The sequence below is a fragment of the Fundulus heteroclitus genome, chromosome 22 (assembly GCF_011125445.2).
Source record: "Fundulus heteroclitus isolate FHET01 chromosome 22, MU-UCD_Fhet_4.1, whole genome shotgun sequence".
NCBI lineage: Eukaryota > Metazoa > Chordata > Actinopteri > Cyprinodontiformes > Fundulidae > Fundulus > Fundulus heteroclitus.
The window spans coordinates 36,841,425-36,865,339 of record NC_046382.1 but is presented as its reverse complement, the minus strand read 5'-3'; the positions used below and the strand labels follow the sequence as shown (position 1 = coordinate 36,865,339).

Here is a 23,915-nt window from a genome sequence, read left to right as displayed (position 1 = left end):
CTGCATGGAGTTTGCATGTGACCCCTGTGGTTACATGGGTTTTTCTCCAGGCTTTCCCCCACACTCCAAAAACATGACCATTAGATTGATAAGCAGGTTTTGAGTCATGATACTAGCCTGATCCAAGTATTATAAGTGACACCAGAATGACTCAATATCCAGAGATGCCAAGGCTGCAGTTTTTTTTTTAGATTTTTGTTTTAGAGAGGTTGCAGTTTTTTAATGCTGTTATGGATTTAGACTGCGGTAAAATCCTGATTCACTTGAGGATGGTTAAATGTAAAAAGTGGAAGTGACAACATTTAAAATAACTCAACTAAAAAAAAAAATAAATAAATAAATAAAAAGCTAAACCAACTAGATTTGACTGATTGTGAACAGTGAAACTACTAAAAGATTTAAATAAGAAAATCTTTTGTCATTTATTCATAATAGGAGAGGAGAGAACACCCATGTGTGAATAAGTGAAATGTGTGGGAATGGGTCTAGTTTCAAACTTTTTCTTAACTTCCTTTAACATCTTGTTTCAGAAATGTACATGATTAGCATTGCTAATTGCATTATGCTAACTGCTAATAGCAGCAGTCCCTGCGTTTGTTCTTTATAAAAGTACATATTTGAAAAAGTTGCCAACATGTCCATAGCTGGTATCTTCCAAGAGAGATGGAGGATGAAAGCAAACGTTTTCCAATAATTCATTAGGCCTTCCTGCTGCTCAGGATTCTCCTGCTAACAGATATGCTGGAACAATATCCTTAGGTGAACATTGTGGCCTTTATGAACTGCAGTCATTTCTTCTTCAAAAAAAATAAAAAAAAGAGTTTCATTCACTACAGCTTCCTAAACTCCTTGTCTATTTTTATTTATTTTTTTAAAACTGATATTGCAAAAATTAGGTTAGTGTTCTTTACTCTGTTAAACGTCCCACGCCAGAGACATGCTGCTGTTAGCGCACATTAGTTGACTAGCTACGGGGCCTTTACTGACCGGCATTGATTAACACATCCAACACATGAGACAAAACAATACTGGATTTAAGAGAACAAGATGAGATTCTAGTAATAGCTCTGAAGAAAGCGATAGTTTCATAAATAGTGTTGCAAGTATCACATTGTGTTTGACGAGCCAACCACACCAGGAGTGTTCACCTGACCAAAGTTCCCAGTTCTAGCTAAAGTTCCTTTAGACGTCGCCAAACTCTACATGTTGTCGTTTGTGATGGCAGGACGGAACATACTTCCTTTTCACAATCACTCATAAACAACAGGTTGTCACCTGTAGCTGTGGGGCTACATCATGTCACACAATATTTATACTCCAGGAACAGTTTACTGTTTAAAGGAATTGCTTTGGGAGACAGGACATTTGGTAAAAAAGCAACTATTGCTCTACACAGAATGTTTCCCAAATAAATGTACATTTTTGCAGCATTTTCAGTGGGACATTATGAAAGCAAAATAAAAGATGAATTTATCTAAAATATTTATTTTACGTACTGTCTTCAGGGGTGTGAATAAATGTGTATCTGTATTAACATTGCACCAAAGCAATCATATTTATCTGTAGTTTCCTCACCTATGGGGGCTCCACTGAATTTATCCGATACTGAATAAATGTAGAGGACAGGTCGGTCATGAGAGAACGGCTGAGACTGAAGGCCCTTCAGTCTAACTTTTGTCTGTGGTTAAAATTACCTTTAATATGACTCAGAAGCTTTGACAGTTCTGCTAAAGATACTGAGAGACATGTCGACTCATTTCCTGAAGTATTGATGAAATGACACCACCTGCAGATGAAGGAACAGCAGTTTGGACTTCAGTTACTGGGGTGCTCTGAGGTGTGTGTGTGGGGGGAGGGGGGGGGCTGTGGCAGGAAGCTTCGCCCTGATTTTCCACCGCTAACGGCTACCTTTTCAAGATGTAACTTTCAAGCTGAGTTTTAGAGCAGCACAGTGGAGTCAGAAAGCGGCTAGATTCGCAGAGGACCCTGAATGCAGCTCTGAGTGAATGCAGAAACTTCCGGCATGACAAACAGCACAGTATGCTGAAACCTACAAAGGAAATAAACCACTTCTCTTTCTTTTTCTCTCTCAGATGCCGCCTAATATTAGTAAAAGCATGAACAGTGGTTCCTCTGACAGAGAGGGAAGAGAAGCAGAGAAGAAGATGTTTTTAAAGAGACGGTCAAGATGCACACCAACGCTGACTAACATATTTGCAAATAGCTATAAAAAAGGAGAACCCACAAAAAGAAAATGTTTTTTGCATGTTTTTCGGCTTTTTTTGTGTGAAGTACCAAGCATATAAAACCAGAACTGACAATAACCCGAGGAACTTTAAGAAGTATTGTCGCCCCTACACCATTTGAATGTTTTGTACACTCCCCACCAGGTACAAATCAGAGCGATCCGCCATAAAACAGTTCATATCAACCATAATATTCACTCTTTTCCAAAATGATACAAATTTTACCTTTTAGAGCAAACCTCTAGACGCAACACCCCACAATGACATGATTTTTTGTTGCAAATATATCAAAAATAATAACTAAGAAATCACATGTATACCAGTATTCACAGCCTTTGTCCTGAAGTTCCAAACTGAGCTCAGGTGGGTCCTGTTTCCACAGATCCTTCAGATGTTTCTGCAGTCTACCTGAGGTAAATTCAGATTGGGACGGTTACCCATCAAAAACGATCAATGACGCTTTTGTAATTTAAGTTCTTTGTAAATGTACTGCTTTAGAATGTTTGTTTTTATGTTTAATTGCTTTGTTTGAACACAAGGAATGAAATAAAATTGTAAAAATAAATAAAAATGAAAACTGGGAAAGGCTTGGAACCACCAGGACTCCTCCTTGAGCTGAACAATCAGGGGAGAAGGGAGATGACCAACAACTCGATGATCAACCCTGTCAGATCAGTTATTGCTCTGTGAGGACTTCCTGAATCTCTCTTTGATAAAGGATACATAGCAGCTCGCCTGGAGTTTATCAAAAGGGACCTGAAGGACCCAGCGCCATAAAAAATAAAATGCTGAGGTCTGATAAGACAACAACTGAACTCTTTGGTATCAAGTTTGGAGGAAACAAGGAATCACTAATATTTATACAAACTCACAAACAGTACTCTGCAAAATATTTAGGCAGGATTGAGAAACTGCCGTGAATTAATAATTCTTTCCACAGTGAAAGTGTCAATAGTTTATTTTCATCATTTAAAGTGCTGTGGCTGAACAGAAGACAGGTCTATATCAAGTGGAAATTCGCTGTGACCACACATTGCATTTAAGACAGCATCCTCTTGTTACACTTGCACACAGTATCTGAAGGTATTTGGCTGGTAGGTTGTTCCATAGATCTTGGAGAACTGACCACAGATGATCTGTGGATGTAGAATACCTCAAATCCCTCTGTCTCTTCATCTAATCCCAGACACACTCAATGACATAGAGATCCGGGCTCTCTGGGGGCCATGCCATCACTTCCAGGACTTCTTGTACTTCTTTACACTGAAGATGGTTCCTAATGACTTTGGCTGTATGTTTGGGGTTGTTGTTCGGCTGCAGAATAAATTTGGGCCCAATCATATGCCTCCCTGATGGCATTGCGTGACGGATAAGTATTTGCCTGTATTTTTCAGCATTGAGGACACCATTAATCCTAATCTCTAACTCCATTTGCAGAAATGCAGCCCAAAACTAACAAGGAACCTCTACCATGCTTCACTGTTGCCTGCAGACACTCGTTATTGGACCACTCTCCAGCCCTCAGCTGACATATCGCCTTCTGGTGCAGCCAAAGATTTCAAATTTTGACTCATCAGACCAGGACACCTGCTGCCATTTTCTTCACCACAGTTCCTATGATTTTGTGCACAGGTAAGTCACTTGGCCTCGTTTCCAAATCTGGCTTTTTGGCTGCAACTCATCCATGACGACCACTTCTGGCCCGACTTCTGCGGACAGTGAAACTGCTGGTCATCTTCTGATTAGACCATCAGTGTGTCAACACTCCCCCAGTTGTCAGTTTCTTTATGCTTGTTCAAATGAGCTTGAACGACGCATCTTGAAACACCAGTCCGCTTTGAAATATTTGTCTGGGAGAGACCTAGCTGAGGCAGTGGAACTACCTTGCATCTTGTTGCTGTGCGATAGTGTATAACCTGTGATATGAAAGGTCTTTCACAAGCTCACCTTGGTGGCAGAGATTGGACATTCCTCGCCCAGTTTTAAGCGTCCTACACAGCTGTTTCTGTTTATGACTTTGTTTGAACCCATGTGTGACAATGATGAGCATTAGCACCTACTTTTTCCAATTCTGTAGATGTAAGTACACACACACACACACACACACACACACACACACACACACACACACACACACTGAATGACAATGGTAAACAGACATAATTTATAAAGCACTTTTCTAGTGTCACTGACCACTAAAACTACTTTACACTGGAGGCATGATCACCCAGTCGCAATCACTAATGCACACAACTTCACATAGCCGTGCGTAGATCTGTAGGCAACTTGGGGTTAAGTGCCTTATACCCAAGACCACATTGACCTGTGAAGGAGGAAGCTGTAATCAAGCTCACAACCTTCCCATTGCAAAAAATGACAACGCTACACACTGACCCAGTTGCCGACAGAAATGTGGGCACTGACATATAAGGGATGCAAACAATTAACTTACGATTGTTTAATAATGGTTTATTGGATAAAAATGAGTTTGCTCTGATTAGACGGCCCATCTTTCACTGTTGTAGTGTGGCCGCCATACAGAAGAGGGCGTCGCAGTTCATCATTAAACATAGACAGAATATGGCTGGTAAGGACACTTCGGCCAAAGAGGAAGTGCGTCAGCATTCTCCAAGACAAGTGCTGCCCGAATAGTGTGGTCAGTAAGGAAGGAGGTAGGAAAAGGAGCCTGTATGCTTCCTATCACAACTCCTTTAGCATAGCGAGCTCATCATGTCCTTTACCGGTGCTAAGGAGCTATACAGAATCCCAAAATCCTTTGCGTGACATGATGTATAAGCACAACCCACCTTATGGAAATTAATGAAATTGTCTGAAGAGAAGAGAGCATGCATTTTGTAGTTCTTGCTAGGCTGTAGGCCCGGATTTGACTAGATTCATCCATGTACGTTTCCGTTGCGTAATGACAAAGTTAAAAGCTATCCGAAATAGACACAGCAGCCCGAAGCTCATTTTTTATGCAACAATAGAGTTCTTACTGTTGACCTCATGAAAGGTCAAGGAACAGCAGCTATAAACAGCAGCTGGGAGCTATAATCAGAAAGTTTCATATGCAGCCCATGATAGCTGTAAGAGTAATAATCATGGTAGAGGCATGCCAGAACAGGAACGTGAAATGGTCCAAATGGAGTCCAGTGTGGGATTATTTTACACGGTTTAATGCTGCATGGCAGAGCAGCGTCAACGTCTCAACCAAAACCTACTGCTCCAAAGGCGAGGATGTGATGTCACAAAAGCAGAGGGCATTATGCAAAACATTCGTAACATGATAGAAAAAGACATGATGCCAAAAGCACAGTTGATAGTGAGGGCTTTTGTGAGGATTATAAGTGTTTCACATATTTTATTCTATTCATCTTATTTCTTTCTATACAGTAACCTGATGGAATCCTGCTGTATTATATTTTATAAATATGCCTGTGTTTAATTATGAGTGAGAAACCCACAATTTCTTGTTTATTCAGTCATTATTTGATACAGGTGGCACAATTAATTGTTAAAATATAATGATGTGCCTCTTTTTAAATTCAGCATATTGTATAAAATTTTTTTTTGCCTTTCACGTATTGCAGAAAGAAAGAAAACACTCAGATTTGTAAAAAAATGGCCGCTTATCAATTGTTAGTTGATCGACAATATCAATCAATTTTAGATTAACTCATTAATCGATAACTTGCATCCCCGGTATATACACGTATATGTGTGTGTGCGGTGTATTCATACATACATACATACATACATACATACATACATACATACATACATTCATACATACATACATACAACACAAAACCTAAAACATCCCTTCAATCTGGTTCAGTTCCTAATATTGCACAGCAAGCATACAAGCGTGTCTTCACTGAGCAAACAGATCAAACAGAAAGCTCTGACCGTCTGACATTTTGAATTCTGGAAAACGTTAAATTTAGACCCTCCGAATAGAGTCCAGGAACGTGATAAATGTGTCCGAGACTGTGCAGAAACTGTGCTGAGTGGTTAAGCTAACATCCTGTGGCGTGGTCTTGTGAGCCCGCTCACACGCACTACACACAAACACACATCTCGGCTTCACCATTCAGCAACAGATGTGGGTCTGCTGCTGTCATTTTAGTCCTCGACTCAGCAAGGTCATTTTGCACAGTTTCTTATGTTAACATGCATAATCCACCAAACTGACCAGTATTTAGCAGACAGGACATTGTAACAGATAGCACATATTTCTGTCTACCTTAGCTCGTTGCCACAGACACTTCCCAAAGCAAAACTGTGTCAAGTTCTTTACAGATTCTCTACCAGTCAAAGCTTTGGACACATGTTCTCATTCAATCCTTTTTTATTACTGGAGCTTACGTTTTTATTGTTGGAAAACCATTTCAGGTGATTGGCCTCCTGAAGCTCATTGAGAGAATGCTAAGAGTGTGCAGAGGAGTAGTCAAAACATAGGCGACTATAAATCTATAATAAAAAAGATGCTTTTAGTCATTTCACTTTTTTACACATAATTCTCAATACGTACGCTTCATAGTTTTGATATTTTCACTACACATCTACAGCGTAGAAAGTTATAAAAAATAAAGAAAAGCCACTGAATTACAAAGGTCTGTCCAAACCTTTGCCTGGTAGTGTATGATTTTCTTGATGTTCGAACTGTGAGATAGACTGAAGTTCTTTGACGTAACGACATGTTCACACAAGTTAAGAGAACCTGGTCGAAAAAGGAACAGAAATCTATTGTGGATATTTGACAATAGAAGCTGTTTTAGCAACAAAGGACAAAAAAAACTAAAAAACAGAAAATACAAAGCTATTAGGGGTAGCACAGCTTAAGTTATATAGTGAACAAAAAACCTATTAACAGTGAAGCAAGTCAACAGAACTCACAGAAAACCATGCATATTAGCTTTAAAAGGACTGAATTTATCAACACTTTTCTAGTCCACTCAATGTGCTTCACCCTTGGGCCACATTCACCCAGTCATACCAACACGCACACACTGACATACAGATTGGTGGGCAAACTGGAATTAAGTTAAACCAAGAGCTTCCTGATTGCAAGGTGACTGCCCCTCCCATTGTGCCACTGTCGCCCCCTTTAGTTTTGGAGGATTCAGAGAATTTCTTTCATCTGATTGCATCTGTAAATTTTATGAACCTGACGGCTATTGACAAATAGCCTTCAGGTTCAGGTGCTTCAAGGTAACACTGAACATCGGAAGATCCAAGACAAATAAAGAAGTGCAATTCAAAGAATGTCCTTTTATCCTAGGATTATCCAGTTCATGTATGACCAGCTGAAACATTAAACGTTAAATAAGGGATGATCAAATGCAGTCCAGATTCCTTTATATCTTTGAGCTTAGCAGCGACAGGAAGCTATAAAATCGATGCTAACTCTAGCATGATTAACAGTTAACGGTTACCCCATCTTTGCGCTCTGAGGGTTTACGAATCGTTTATAGCTTATCCGTCACTGAGAATGTGTTGTCCAGAGGCCTGACAAGACGTCTTTGTTAGCCCTTTCTGTCAACACAATAGCAAAACTCAAGAACAACTTCCTTCCTTTCATCAAAATAAGAGTCTAGAGGGAAAAAACTGAACAGCGAGGTGTAAAGCCCACACCTGCATATCTGGAGACACAGTAGCATTCTAAACTCATTTCATTTCAGCAGTCAAAGCTATGTGTGGCCAGTCTCTGGATCCCACTAAGAATATCGTTTCATTTTAATGTTACGAGATCTTGTTACATCATTACTTATTTATTCTAATCTTTTTATGCTTTTCAAAACAAATCTTTTGGTACGATTGGTTTCTGTTGTTGCATTAAGACATTCAATCAATCAAATCCCCGAATTCATGCATCATTTGGACCCAGTTACATCATAGATTGTGTCTGTCATTTTTGGAAAATCCCCCTTGTTTCACTTCTTAAAACGACTCATAAAAGAAATTCTGAAGCGCAATCAGACATACTTCCTACGGTGTGTTCACACAGCGGTATCTAGCAGTTATGACGCCTATAAAACGGTTACTCTGACAGCTCTTAAAGGAAATGGCAGCTCGGCCTGTCTTCCCGTCACTGCTGATGAAAGCAAGTTCTTTGCACTTACATGCACAAACTTTTATTGTTCAGCAGGGCAGCAATCCCATCCATTTTGTCCAGGGCTACTTAAGAGCTTTAAAGATAAAGAGTTGGACTGGATTTCGCTCGATGAAAACAATCACGTCAAACTGACGAATGCCAGACAAGAGACGGAGAAACCTCACAGCATGCAGGAGCTGAATAATCTGGTGATACACACACATGCATTCAAAAATCTGGATTTTGTTTAACTTCATCTGCTCCATTTGAACGACTTCTGCAGGCCTACCCTCTGGGGACCGTCTCTCCTAAATAGCTCTTTCTCACAGCTCGGAGATTTGGCATTTCAATGAAAGCGCCATTATTAGACTGGAACAGAGCCTGCGGAGCAAACTATGTATACATAACTCTCCAAGTTATCCACCACTGGCTTGGGTATGCCTTACGACTTTAAGCCTGCTCCGAGTAAATAACTGAGCTCAACTCTTTGCACAACTGCAATATACAGATGAGCAGCAAATAGGATCGTTCGTGCAGCGTTACAGAAAAACTTGACTTTTGTAGCAAAAGGCTTACGTCTTGAACGTCTATTTGCATTTACAGATCACAAAACATGGGACATTGGAATGAAAATAGGCCCACTTACTCAATCTGTGTCCATAGAAGGATTATCAGTATGTTCAGAAGACAGTAGAAGAAGCACCTCCGTTCATTCCGCATAAAAAGGCAAAACGCGAACAGCAGCCACATGCAACAGTAAACGCAAAGAAGCGCAAAATTAGCTGCATCCAAAAGCCTTTACGTTAACATTCAGTGTTGCAGCATTTCTTGATTCCTCTTTTCTAATCTCACAGCGCACACATTCACAGAAGTGTCACTTCAGCACGCGCTTATATATGGAACGCACCACTTCCTCTTTTTCAGTTCCCTTGCCTATTGGGGGAGGAGGAGGGGTGATGAAGTGCCCACTTGGGGCTGAAGATTAAAAAGAAGTACACAATAAAAACAAAAAAAAGATGCTAATATAAAGCAAACAGCTGATATATTGTGCATAGACAATATTTCATCCATGCACATGACAAACTAACAATATAACAAATGTGCTTATCTACTCAGGCTACAAATCTGTAATATGAATTTTCTTTTAAAATCTACTTAAAGATCTAAAAAAAAAAAAAAAAAAAAAGAGACAATTACCATCTGGCTACAAAGGTGCAATGATTCCTCAGTATAAGTAAAACTGGAACAATGTAATGAAAAGGTCTAAAAATCTAAAACATGCTTCATGTGTAAGACGTTTTCATTGTGAAAATGTGCTTTCAACTTCACTGCTCTTATACAGCTACACATTTAGATCATTTTAATAAACCAACTGGAAGTTGATAAAACATAGCGAAAAATGCATTTTAGTTTCAGAGGCAGAATAGCAGACATTAAAATACAATTCACCTACGTTTGACCCACAGTAGCAAGAAGCATGGCCAAATAATCCATGTATGTGAGTGAGAAATGGTTTTTAAAAAACAAAAATAAACTTACAGGTGCATCTCAACTAATTGAAATATGAGTAAAATGTTAATTTATGACAGCAATTCATTTCTTTGTGGAAGCACTTTGACTTTCAAGTCTTCTTGAATACGATGGCACAAATTTTGGGCAGTTTCATCCATTCCTCTTTGCAGAACATCAAGAGCTCCATCAGGGCGGACGGGTGCACAGCCATCTTCAGATCTCTCCAGAAATTTTCAATTTAATTCCAGCCTCTGTTCCGGCTGGGCCACTCAACAAGCAGGTTTTTATTCAGGACGTCTTTGTACATTGGTACATCCATCTTAACCTCTGGACCAGTCCCCCAGTTCCTGCCACTGAAATACAATATCATGCTGCCACCACCACGCTTCACTATAGGGATGTATTGGCCAAATGATGAACATGCCTGGATTCCTCCAAACATGATGCCTGAGATTCATGCCAAACAGTTCAATCTTTGTCAAAAGAATTGTATTTTTTTATGATGTGAGAGTCCTTCAGGCACCAGTAGGCAAAGTTAAAGTTGCCTTTAGCTAAGGAGTGCCTTCTCTCTTGTATCTCTACCATAGAGGCTTGGTTGGTGGATTACTGCAGAGATGGCCGTCCATTGGAAAGGTTCTCCTCTCTCCACACAGCGATGCTGAAGTTTTGATAGAGTGACCAAAAAGCTCTTGGTCACCTCCATTCTACCCCATTCGTTCAGTTTTGACAGACATTCAGGTCTAGGAAGAGACCTGGTGGCTCATTGGAACCTTCAAAGCAGCAGAAGACTCCCTGTACCCTTCCCCAGATTTATGCCTGGGGACCACAGACGATTCCTTTGACTTCATGCTTGCTCTGCGCTCCAACCTGCACTGTAGACTGTCGGGCCTTATACGGTCAGGTGTTTGCCTTATAAAATCCTGTCCAATCAACCGTGGGCCACAATTAAGCTGTAGAAACAACTCAAGGACGATTAGGGGAAACAGGAGCCGTCTGACTTCATATCTGAGCTTCATGGCAAAGGCCAGTGGTGTACATGTGATTTCATAGTTTTTTTTATTTTCAATGTAGTTGCAGAAATTTGAAAGCATGTCTTTACATTGCCGTCATGTATCGAGGTAAAAAAAAAATAAAACATCTATTTTGGAATAAGACTAAAATAATAAAATCTAGAAAAAAATTAGGCGCAGTGAATATGTGCTTACAGCATATTTTACATTTACTGTAACTAATTTTTAAACAGATCTAAATGTGCACTCAGTAGATAAATCGCATTTGAATTTGTTTGTCAATACAGCATCTTCAAATGTTAAAGCCATGGTGCATAAGATTATAGCCAGGGGTGTAGTCCAGGGTATACGTGGGTATACAGCGTATACCCGCCTATTTTTCCGTCAGCATTGCGTACACCCACTTCTAAACTGATTCACTGGTCTCCCTGTCTGTGTGATGACGCGCAGTAGGAACGCCCACAGTAGGAACACCCTCACAGCTCTGCAGTTATTCCTTACTGGAGAACCTTGCTGCTCCCCCTCCCCTCTCGTACAGTCACATGGCTCAGCGGTGCCAGCCAATCAGCACGCAGGCTCAGCCTGGCCCCGCCCGGACCCCGCCCACTCAGCTGACTATAGACCCCTTGCATCTGACGTCACAGTCACGTGATCGGGGGTGCGCGCCTCCATCTTGGTGGGCACGCTAGCGTGACAGCCCACCACTGCACTGGCACAGTTAGCTTATTACTCGCATGGCCGGCGGAGCGATTGTTCAATATGGTGTAAACCTGTTGCATTGTTGGTTGCGGGAATCGTGCTGGGAGGGACAAAAAGTCGTTCTATAGGTTGCCTACCATAATAGACTGGCAGTGTGCTAACAACGGAACCGCGGGGTTTAAAAAGTTCACCGCTCACGATCTGTGCGGCGCGACCGGATTGTACACACTGTACGTCATGCCCCCTCTGGGACCGCTCGCTGTGGTGGCAGAGGCAGGCGAGCGACGGTGGGTGAACAGGGAACCAGAGCAGGGGGTCGAGCCCAGCTCACGCACCGCACCGGCGGCCGCGCGGCACGGCAGGTCACCCGGCCCGCCCCGTGAGCGGAGGCGTGCCGAAACAGGCGGCCAGCGCGTCGCGCGGAACGGAGCGCTTGTCCTCCCCAAACCCTCCGCGAGCCGACCGACGTTCAGGCCCCGCGGGTCCCGGGCCGGGGACGGAGAGGAGCGGAGGTCGCCCCCTCGTAGCTCTGCTTGAACAGCAGGATGCGCTCACGAAAACCTCACGACAGCCGACTGAACAATATTAAACTCACCCTTCCACGGACAACTGCTACATCATTCAGGTAACAAACAGACAGTTCACGTATCCATCCGGCAGTGAACTGTTTGTGCGCTATCATCGGGATTGCTCGAAAAATCCATATCAGGAAGTGCCAAAGGGTCCGCATTACCAATCCTTGTACATTTAGCATAGTAAAATGCCTTATCAGAAGGCTGTAACTCATCCACATAAGGCTTGGATTGCATGTTGGTAAGGGTGGCTGCCAACCAATACGGCCGCCACGCAAGGGGTTCTGGGTAACGGAGTCACGTGGTTGCAAGGGGTCTATTGTTCTACATTTTTGCAGGTAGAATAGATTTGTTGACTGGTGCAAACAGTATCAATCTGAATTGTTTCAACAGAAATTACTGACCCTTACTGCACTGAACCCTGCTGGTGATGCTGCCATTACCGCCAGGTGCTGGTTATTTCGCCCCTTCGATTCGTACATTTAGAGTTTTGGTCGTTTGACACGTTAATTTTTTCCATGATGCCCTCCGTGTTTCATACCTAGTGTCAGTTCCCACCCGTCAATAAGACGTTTTATTTCACTGCTTGTCTTCTCCTTTTTTTTTAAAAAAAAACAACGCATGAAGCTTCAGCCCTTAAAAGGGATGAAAGTGTACCTCAGTTGGTAGACATTACAAAATAAGAGCTTACCGCCAAAGTAGAATATGCTATAATATTGTTTTTATATGATTGTGTTGATTTTCTATTTGTTTTAGGCCCAACCTGAAACTGAACGATAAATATGATTGAAAGCACAGCCCTATCTCTAAGGGATTGTAAGACAGGTTTTAGATCAAAACAAATGATCAGTGTGAAAAGGTGGAAAAGGGGCATGATCCGATGGCGCAGGGGTAGTGCACACTAACCCTATACGGAGGCCTTAGTCCTTGATGTGGCTGACCCGGTTTCGATTTCCAGCCTGAGGTCCTTGGCCACATGTCCCCCCCCCCCCCTTTTCTGTCAGTCTACTGTATGAAAAACAAGCCACAAGTGCCGTAAAACCATAGAAAAATAGTAGAAACAGAGACTCAAATACAAAATGTAACTTAAACTTGCAACTAGCAACAATATTCTTCTGTCTTCTCTTTTTATCTATATTTAGACTATCATGTAAACATTGGTTTCTCAAACCAGGAAAGCTCTTCAATGGATCCAAAGCAAATCTTCTGTTACATTATGGTGCTCTGACCTTCATCTTCATCTACGAAACCTCTCATTATAGCCCTGAGATATGCAATCCATATTGACCATATTTGAGCTTTGTACTGAGGTTTTATTAGTTGTTGAACACTAAACTGGACAAAAGCTGTCTGGAGGCCATCCATTTATCAGTCCTTATCCCATCAGAGAAAACTTTCAGGTTATATTCGACCCAAAAATCAATGGCTTGTAGCCTGTAATGCTGCTGGACAAAAAGGAGCGCACAGCTCCACATCAGCCACTTCCTGTGCTCTCAGTGTCACACTTCCTGCTTCGCAATGCAGTCCGAGGCAATCTGCCAAAACGCCATCGCCTGTGTTTCAGTACTCTGCGTGCTTCTACGTCTGAGCAGCAAACTCTAGCAGCACAGCAGCGCCCTGAAGAGACACTTCTGCTTCCTCCAGTGTCCACAGCTGTTTTTCTTTACCCCAATCTGGTATTCGTTGAGGGGGAAAAAATGTGAGAGCTGGTAATGCAGTTATAAAAAGACCAGTGTTCCCCACACTGCAACTGGGTAGTGCACGAAGGAAAATCAACACCAGGCCTTTACAGAGAACGTTCTGACAGCCAAAGTTTTGACTTGATTGTGTAATGGCACAAAGGTTTTACAATCACTACAGGTACAGGAAGTTACAACTTAATTTCTCAGAAGACAGGAATCTTCCTGTAATCAAGCATTTGAACAGTAAAATGAATTTGCTGGACAAAGTAACTTGAATATTTTGACTTTATGATACAACATCATGAGTCATCCAACAACTAGAGCAGAGTCTGCAGATGTAGACCATGACTACAAACACTCCTTCAATATCTAAGAGCTCATTTTAGTTTTTGCTGACATGCAGATTACTTTACTGCTTTCCCCATCACACTATGCTGCAATCAGCCACAGTGTCAGCAATCCACACTGCTAATACAGAACAACTCCAACCAAAATACACATCCAAATCATCGTCGGGTAAGGAGTGACCTTAAAGAAATTAGGAAATCCTAATGTTTTAAAATGTGAGAAGCTAATGGGTCACTTTGATCATTTTACTAAACAGCATGAGAGCAACCTGTCTGTGCATTCAAGTGTAGCTCCACATATATAAGAAGAAGCTTAATTTTGAGGCAGATCAGAATCCATTTCACTAAATGGAAGGATCCAGCCTTGCCATAGTATACTGACCACTCTCTGAGTGCTACTGCTCCCCTTTGTGACCTAATGATATGTGACTACTTTGGGGTGTAATGGCATAGCCGTAATATTTTTTGGTCAGTGTTAATTGTGTTTAAAATGATGAAATGTAAAACCGGAAAGACTAGCTCTATGACAAAAATAAACTGCTTAGTTAAAACAACACAATGTAAACACAGCAGGTGTCAATCGAAAAATAAACTTCATGCTGGATCTCCATACTGAAATGGAACGGGTGATGTGTTAGTAGCAAAAGAATGTCATATCATTGAAATTATAAACCCAGAGAGGGGTTATTCTGAAGTCATAGAGAAAGTGAAACTAAATTATATATATATATATATATATATATATATATATATATATATATATATATATATATATATATATATATATATATATATATATATATATATATATAATATATATATATATATATATATATATAATGACATTCACAATTTTCTTCCTGTAGTTTATTACTTTTACAAATTTTCTTATTTAATAATTTACTAATTTAATAATTGCTCTTGGCACTTATTAATAGCTATTTGTGGCCATACCTATTATTGACCTTGGATGTGTCAGTTGGGCCTTTGCTATTTTGGGTCCAAGGAGACAGGAGTGCATGACAAAGCTGTAAAACACAGGAAAATTGCACTGTCAGCTTTTCAGTAGCATGTGTGGAATGTCGTTATCTTCATTTTGGCTCCCGGTGTTTACAGATCAGAGCATCTACATAGACTTGATGTCACCATGCTGCAGCCACGTGCCATGTAAAGCACAGCGGAACAACTCCAGCCCAATAGGCTGACTATCAATGAACAGATCTTTCGCAAGCTTTGTGGAAGTTGATCAGATGCAAAAGAGGAAATTCAACAGCTTAACCTAGCTGGGTAGTAGAGTCTAAGGTCACGGGTTGTTTTACTGCCAATTTCCCATGCATAATGAAAACACCAAGAAAGCCGTTCTTTGCTAAATGGTAATATTCAAAATAATTGTATTCCTCATAGTGACCTTTACACAAAACTGGTCTCAAGTTCCAGCTTGTCATCTTAATAAAGTCAACCAGTATGTAGAAATGGTGCAGGCTGTAGCAACTGATGAAACAGTGGGAACACAAATTCACAGCACACACAAAGAAGCTCAGCAATGTGCACACACCATACATGTGACGTTGTTGGAGAAGTCCAGTTGGTACCCGTCTTTTGTCGCTGACTGGGCTTCTTGATTAAAAGAGGATAAAAGCTGAATTAGAATTTAAAGCCTGAATAAATTACATCAGTAAAATTTAAATACTAATTTTCTACAGTGCTGCCTCGAAGGAACAATTCTACACAGATAAGCCAACAGAATGAGGTGGTAAACAAATTGTTGAAGGCTACACTAAAAATACATGGGGCACATGGTCATGAGTGTCAGTGCTGGATGGACAGAGTGATGCCAAGATCACATGTTTCACACAGGAAACTGAGCTCCGTGCATAAAGTGAGCGCAGCAACAGCAAAATAATTCTACTGCTACTAACATGAGCCGGCTCACTGCAAGCACGTTTTCTGACCACAAACCAGTGTAGAAGCCAAAGCAGTTCACAGCAGCGAGAAGCTCTTTAAGGTTAAATTTATACAAAAACCAAGGAGGAGGGAGACACAACCGAAAGCCGCAAATCCCATCAGGCACTGGGATCATCCCACTGTGCTACTGGGGAACGCCAAGAGCTTAAACCCACAACAAGCAAAAACTAGTTCCATGACCAAGCATACGAGTTAGTGAAGCAAGATGATCACATTCATATGGGTTTTCTTTTCTGTTGTGCAACAACCAAGAGATGACAAAGGACACTCTACCACAAACAAATTTCTGCAGCAATAACTGGAATGCCATTCAAATTCCCACTAAGTGTCTCAGGAAAAACCTAAGTCCAAAATGAAGCAATACTACAACAACAAAATGCTTACTGATGATGTTTTACTCCGAGCACGATGAGGTCAAGCAGTGGTGTGGTCTACATGATTCGCTAGTGTACGTACAAATAGAAACGCTTGGAAATTTCCACATAAGCACATAAGAGCGGCCATTGATACGTGACAATGTGTCTGTATGCGGCACGTGTTTATTACATTCACTTATAAGGACCAGCGCAAACTCTTCACTGCTCTCTTTCCTTTCCTCCTGTTCCAGCTGAGACTCCCAGCCAATGGCTGAGCTCACTACCACAGCTCACTGCTCTGTGATTGGTTTCTTAATCAGCTGCTCCTTTATGATTGGCTGGGAAGGTAGGCGGGAACAGTTAGACTCAATTCGAGAGCAAAGGCCGAGAGACGCAGCAGCTGGAGCGTTTTCAATGCTTACAACAACGGACCCTTTTTTTTAATGTTTTTTAGAAACCAGCTGCCCCTAAAGCAACAGAGGCAGCATTAGTTTGAGGCTAATGCTAGCATTACCCCTGGCAAGCAGAAGTGGCTAGCATCAAAGTTAGCTGAAGCTAGCTCAAACATCAACTGGGTGTCATGAGGGCACGTTTACAGGGATCGCATTAAATAAATACGTGAACATGAAAATGACGTGTTTGTGTTAAATTGTGTTGTTCCAATAATCAACTAAACAGATATGCTTTGCTATGCTCCGTTGTAAAACTCCTCGTTTCTTTTTAGACGTGAGCTCCTGGCCAGCCGTCTGGAGTAGAGAATTTAAAAACATCTGTGGTTGGAATGGAGGGACAGAAGGTTAGGTAAATACCAGCAAATATAGAAAAAGATGTGTATATAAAGTTTAGTTCATCACATACATTGTGCAGATTAGAGCAGCATTTAATTATAGACATAATTATTTTGATAAAATATTCTAAAATTAATATATTATGGCTTGATCATTTGTAAATGGTTGTCTGATAATCACAGATCTTAAAAGCTAAGTAAAGTATATTATGCTTGGAAAACATCTTACAGTATAGTCCTGGTCACACAGGATAGTCATTAAAAAGTATAGAAATGTAATGTATAAAGTCTGATAATTTCATTTTCAGGTTTTAGTCATAGTGCAAAAGTGTAAGCAGTTAATAATGAATGTAATTGTGGACGGATGTTTAGACTTAGTGCAGTTGCAGATGCTATTAGTAATGCTGGTATTAGGAAAAAACTTTAAAATCCTACAATTATCATCATTTATATTTATTTGCAGGATATGCTGTTTGCATTACCATAAAGTCTGAAGTCCTGACAGAAAAGAGGGTCTCCATATCTGAGGAGTGGGCCTCCTTTAAGATCCAGTTATCAGGCTCAAATGAGATCAAAAACCTATAGTCCCCCATTAAGGCATGGCTGTGTGTTCTCTGGTCCATCCTGGTTAACTAGCCATTAGTTCCTGATTCATTCCTTTATTGATTTCCTAATAAATAACCAGTAGTCCCCTAATAAGGCTGGACTGGGTGGTCACCAGTAAGTACTGGTTAATTACCCATTAGTACCCATTAGTTTTCAAGGCGTTCCCTTGAAGTTAATAAAAATGTGTGTAACGTATTGTAAGTGTTACCACACCACTGTCTTCATTCCAGAACAAGATTTGGGGGTATGAGATGCCCAGGGCTCATGAAATAGCTCAGGAGCTTACACATAAGGGTGGTCAGGATTTGCTTGGAAGTATGGTGAGAACTGTATCAGACACTGTGCTGGCTGAGACCAAGGCGGTATTTGGAAGAGCATCAGATTACCAAGATCAATAAAGCTTTTACTGATCAGGATGATCTCATCGAACTAGTCCCCACTCAAGGTACAGTTCCACAAATATCTTGGAACATATTGCAAAAGAAATGCAGCCAAAAATTGTGAACAGCATAGTGTCTTCTTCAAGCAAACTGTCTGTCCTGATTGGTGAGGATACATCTGCCAGTCACAACTCTGCTGACTGTCATAGTTAAAGCCTCTATAGATAGAGGTACTCTTGAATTTGTGTTTCTGGAGCTGGTAAAAAGAAGTATAGGAAGAGCTTTGCTGAACTGTTTGGCCACTGCAGGCTTTAGAAATGGGTGGCTTAAATAAATGGATTGCATTTGTTTCTGATGGAGCTAGTGTTGTGTTGGGCAAACGCTCAGGTGACAACCAGGCTGACTGCAAGCTATCCTAACCTCTTCACATGGCACTGTATGAACCATCGTCAAGAGCTTGCTGCATTAGATGCTGTAGACGAGGTTATGTCAGTAAATCATTTTAAAACATTAATGGAAATGACTCACAGTCTATACAGCCAGTCCAGTAAAAACTCCAGAGAACTTTTGGAAGCTGCATCAGAAGTGGGTGAAAGAGGGTTTAGCATAATGAACAATGTTCATTATACAGATTAAAGGTCTTCTCTATTGTTGTCGAATATAAGTAAACTCATGGTGATCAGCATAAATGGGCCTTCTGTTAATCTTTTTGAGCCTAGGAAGTATGCAACACCATGGTTATAAAAACACCGCTCTGCAACACAAACAAGAACGCTAATTTACATAATCTGTAAAGTGACTGTTATCTATCTTTTTTGACACTGAATATCTAAAACCTACCAGATGCTAAGGACTATTTGCACACTTTGGCAGTGTGTTCCCCAGTAGGGGCAACAGCAGTGCAAGAGTCGGGGAGTTTGTCCTGCAATTGGTGGGCTGCCAGTTTGATCCCCTGCTTTGACTGTCTCAGTTGTCTCTACTCTGTTATAAAACCACTGACAGCTCATTGTAAAATATTTAGGAGTGAGGAAATGTCACGACTAGATTTTTCGCACAGGTGACATCCTGTCACAGAACCACCTAGAGTCCACTGAGTGCCATGGAGCATTTCACAAATGATTGTAGAAACAGTCTACATGGCTTGGTTTATTTTATAAACCTGTAGCCATGGAAGTGATTAAAAGACCGGATCTCCTTTGTGAACAAATACTTTACCATATACACTTGTATATGCCCATGTTGTTGCGTTGTTGAATTAAGCTTCTTATCATGGAACAAAAAGCATGATGTAAAAAAAAAAAAAACTATATATGCAATAATTTTTCTTTCCAAAATGTGAAACCAGGGCATCAGATCCACTTTACAACAGTTGATGTTGCTTCCTAGATGTCATTCATCCAGATTATCCCCTTGTAGTGTCATGTCAGGACCCCATGATTCGGCCCTGGGCAGTCTCTGTTTGGGTTCTCATAGTAAATAAGAAGAACAGAAGCAGCTAAATAAGAACTTTTTAGTGAGGGGGGGGAGAAAAGACGTCTACTTAAAAATAGCTAACCGCTGTTGCAAAGTCAGCTGAGCCACAAAAGCCAAACAGAGGGGGCTTCATGCTGCATCAGTGTGTGACTACACACTTTAAATTGGCTTTGCAGAATCAGCTTAAGTGTCATTGGTATACGTGGTGTGCTACATGGGCCCCTTTTCTTTTTCCTCACTCCGAATTGGAGGATTTGCAAGATTATCAGGAACCTACGTCCCAAATCTACACTTTGAACATGTGTGGGTAGGTCTGAGCAACAAACATGTCCCGGGAATAAACATTAAAATTTCAAAAGGGCAAAGCAGAACGTGGTAGGGGAATGAGAGAAAATGACACATTTTACAATTTCTCTCATGGAAGTGGCTTTTATTTTGAAGAGTTTGTAATAATAATGTCAGAGTCAAGTTTGTTGTGCTCTGAAATTAAATTAAGACATTTTGTACAGAGTACGTTTTTGAGAGACATCCATCTGGTCCTTATAAGGAACATAAACAGACTGTAGAACTGCACAATTTTAGAAAAATAAGCGATATATACGACAGCTAAATAAAATAGAAAATAGAAAAAGTAAATGTGTTTATATAGCACATTTCATCATAAAAGATTTATAATATCATATATGCATCCTTTTGTTGTCCCACAGTTTGGAAGTGGGATAAATATGTATTAAAAACTATCATGTCTTTATTTGCCCTGGGTTCATTGCAAACACAGACCACAGATAATACGTTTTCCATTAACCTACAAGGACATTTTATTTATTTATATATTTCTTTTGCAATGAGAGTTCCAGTGTGAAACCTGAATCGCCATCTCTGGTTAAAGGCTACACCATCACTCTTTCTGATCAATGTACTGGTGGTTATCTTGGGAATAATTCCACAATCAGAAATCAAACTTTGTTATTCCAGGCTAACAGGATCAACCGACTCCACTAATGAATTAACTAAATACTAAGCTGAAAAGTAATAACCTGACTCTCGCCTACAGCTTGGTGACAGATTTCATGAGACAATTGAATTTTTTTCCAAGTCAATTACAGGGAAACATTCTTACTGACATGCTAACATAGCAGGAAGTCACACTATCAGCTAATCACCTTCAGAGGTATTCATCCATGTTAGTGGCACTGCATGGCGAGTTTTCAAAATGATTTGAAGACTTCAAAACAGTTGAGAGTGAAAAAACCTGATTGTGTGTCCCTTTACTTTTAGAGTGGATAATGCACCAAGTAAGGTCCAGCTTGAAGTCATTGATCTACGGTCTGATAATCTATAATCTGTGCATTCTCAAACAGTACTGCTGTGACAGGTTTATTCCTCACTGAAAGAGGAAACCTTTTCACACTTGAGAAGATATGCTCACAGGATGTTGATTCTCACTTATTTTTGCATAAAGTGAACGTGATACTCGTCCGGAAACTACTTCCTTAACGTTATAATACCCTTTCATAAATGCTTAAAAATGCTAATTTTCTACATTGTTTTTTTTTTTATGTGAAACAATGATATTTCTGTACTCCGTACTTGCTTGATGTATTGTTTCATTGACATTTTGATATATTTGCCTTACTGTTGATTATCAATTTAAGTTGATGTTGCTATTATACATATTATTATTATTATTATTGTTAATATTATTTAATATTATTTAATTTAAATAAGTTAAAAAATAACTTATTTATAACTTATAATTAAAATGAGTTATTTAAATTATGGCAATTACACATTGCAAAGGCTGAGATCTCTAAACACCCTTTGTAAGTGTTCCTTAACAATAAATGGATTTGTCATACAAAGTTAATATGTTCCATTTTTTCAGGACAATCTACTGTTTGTTGGCTGCCTGTGTTGTATGTTACACAATGTTATACTAGGTGCTTCTTTTTGGTGAGCACGTGGACCAGGTAACAAAAGGTTGCCTTTAAAAATAAAACAATGCATAATACCAATGATGTAGTTTAGAAGCCATTAAAAGTGGAACAATATTTCGACTGCTAAGTGTGACAATATACTTTTCTATAAAGACATTTTGGTACCAGGAAAACCCCAAACCCATATTGTAAGTGAGCTTACTTTCTTTAAACATGCATGGGTCTAGCAAAGTTCACAGCTTCCTATCATTGTTTCTTTTACACAAACCGAAAGTGAGTCTTTTACCCTTACTTGAAGTTTAAAAAGGGTCTGCTTCTCCCAGCTGAGGTTAAATATAGAAAATAATGCTGCATATCAGAATGTACTTATAGGCCACAAGAACAGAGTCATTTGTTCTTTTCCTCTAGGTGGCAATACAACGAGAAAAAGGCTCTCCCAGGCCAGGGCATTTCCTACTTCACAAGAAGTCAAGTGCTGTCAGAACACGAGAGCTAAACACCAGAAGACCGAGAATCATGTACTTCAATAGAGATGTCTGCAACAATTGAAAGAGATGAAAATAGATATAGGTGCTTCTAATTATGAATATGTGCACAAGGTTTTACTGTCTGTAGATGTTATACTTACTCATCTAAGAAGCCTTTTTAAATTATAAAAAGGAAGTATTTTATGCAAAATACATCTAGTTCTTTTTTACACGTAAATAATGAGCTTTTTTTTCTTGAAAAAAAATAAGGGTAATGCTTTTAAATACATTGCAAATGCATTAATGCGCTGCTGAACCACAGTACTTAGAAGTTGAACATGAGTCGTTAAATGTGGAGATCTGTAGCTATTGAGTTGCTGAATTTTTTTCATCCGCTCCTTAATTACACATTTTTTTGGAGTATGATTAGAACGGAAAAAGTGAAATTCAGACAAATGAAAATGGAAAAAGCAAAATTTGGGGGGATGGCAAGAACAGAATGACATTGTTTTGGTCATACAAAGCTGGGAGAGAGAATACATCTGTTCTTGCAGAGTATTTATATACCTTAAGAGTAAAAATAGATTCTACACTCAAGCAGGAAATTCAATATCTCAATAAATTATCCAAAGATACTCATTTGTGTCATGATCAATATAAACGGACCCATTCACATTTGCCTGAATAACTGCATGTCTTCAGACTGCAGCGCTGCAGTGACAGAGGCACTAAGCCTCGCTGCAGCCGCTCATCTAAACAGTAATTTGTTCCTGAAAGTTTTGACTCGGCCAACATGTTGAATACAGCCAGGAAAACAAATGCACCCCTCTTTATTGGCAACACAAAAACAACAGCAATGTGGAACGATGCCACAAGCCACGACAACGCAACAAGCTAACGTTACAACACTGCTGTTTGAGAGCAACATTTAAAAGCCAGTAAAGCTTCTGTAACCGTGAAGCAGTAAACCTCCTGGGCCTCAGTTAATGGATCTCCAGAGTAGGTTCTGGGCTAAATTCCTGGATACCCTGGCTTTTCAGTTTCAGAAAGCTCAAAAGCTATTACTCTGAGTCAAATCATGACAACAAATTACTCCATGAAACAACCCTGCTCGGTAGCAGTGTTGAGTGTTTTTCTACTTTTCAGCTGAAATCTGCACCTGGACGACATAAGCTAACGCTATCTGCTCAAACGAAAGCGTCACGGACACAGACAGCCCAATGACAGGGCTCTGTCGGTCTGAGCTCCCCTGTTGAGATGTGCTTCGTTCTACTGCGGCCCGAAGCAGCGCAGGAAAACAATCAGCTGACGGCTCAGTCAACTATTCATCAGTGAAACAACAAAACAAACCAGACATTTTAGTGTTGTGACAATCCTAGAAGATTTATTGCAACAACACACAACTGTGCACTCCAAATAGAAAAAAGTAAATCATTAATCATCAAAAATCATACTACCCTGGCAGGCCCAAGTCCATAAATAGAAAAACCAAGACTGAAGAGACAATAAAAAAAAAACAATAAAGTCATAATTAAAAAATATCATTTAAAAATACTTAAGAAGAAAACAAATTTACACAATGACATTTCAACCAGAGCATCTTCAGTCTGAATGAGTAAAGGAACAACTCAAAGTAGGGTCAGTAAGCACTAGAACAACACAATTTATAACACCAAAACTCAAAGTTAAACATTAAGCTTCTTACAATGGCTTAAAAGATATTCAAAGAATTTGTCAACATGCCAATATTGGCCATGCAATCAACAGACCTGGCGAGAA

At 40.1% G+C, this 23,915-nt stretch overlaps 1 protein-coding gene across 1 annotated transcript in view; it reads right to left on the bottom strand.

The window, feature by feature from the left end:
* The window catches only part of wipf1b (WAS/WASL interacting protein family, member 1b), a 29,800-nt gene extending 20,591 nt beyond the window's left edge, over positions 1–9,209 (bottom strand). The window contains exon 1 of the mRNA XM_036126863.1: positions 8,990–9,209. The gene's annotated coding sequence lies outside the window, so the exon portion shown is untranslated. The remainder of the gene's footprint in view (positions 1–8,989) is intronic.
* Positions 9,210–23,915: the final 14,706 nt, after the last annotated feature.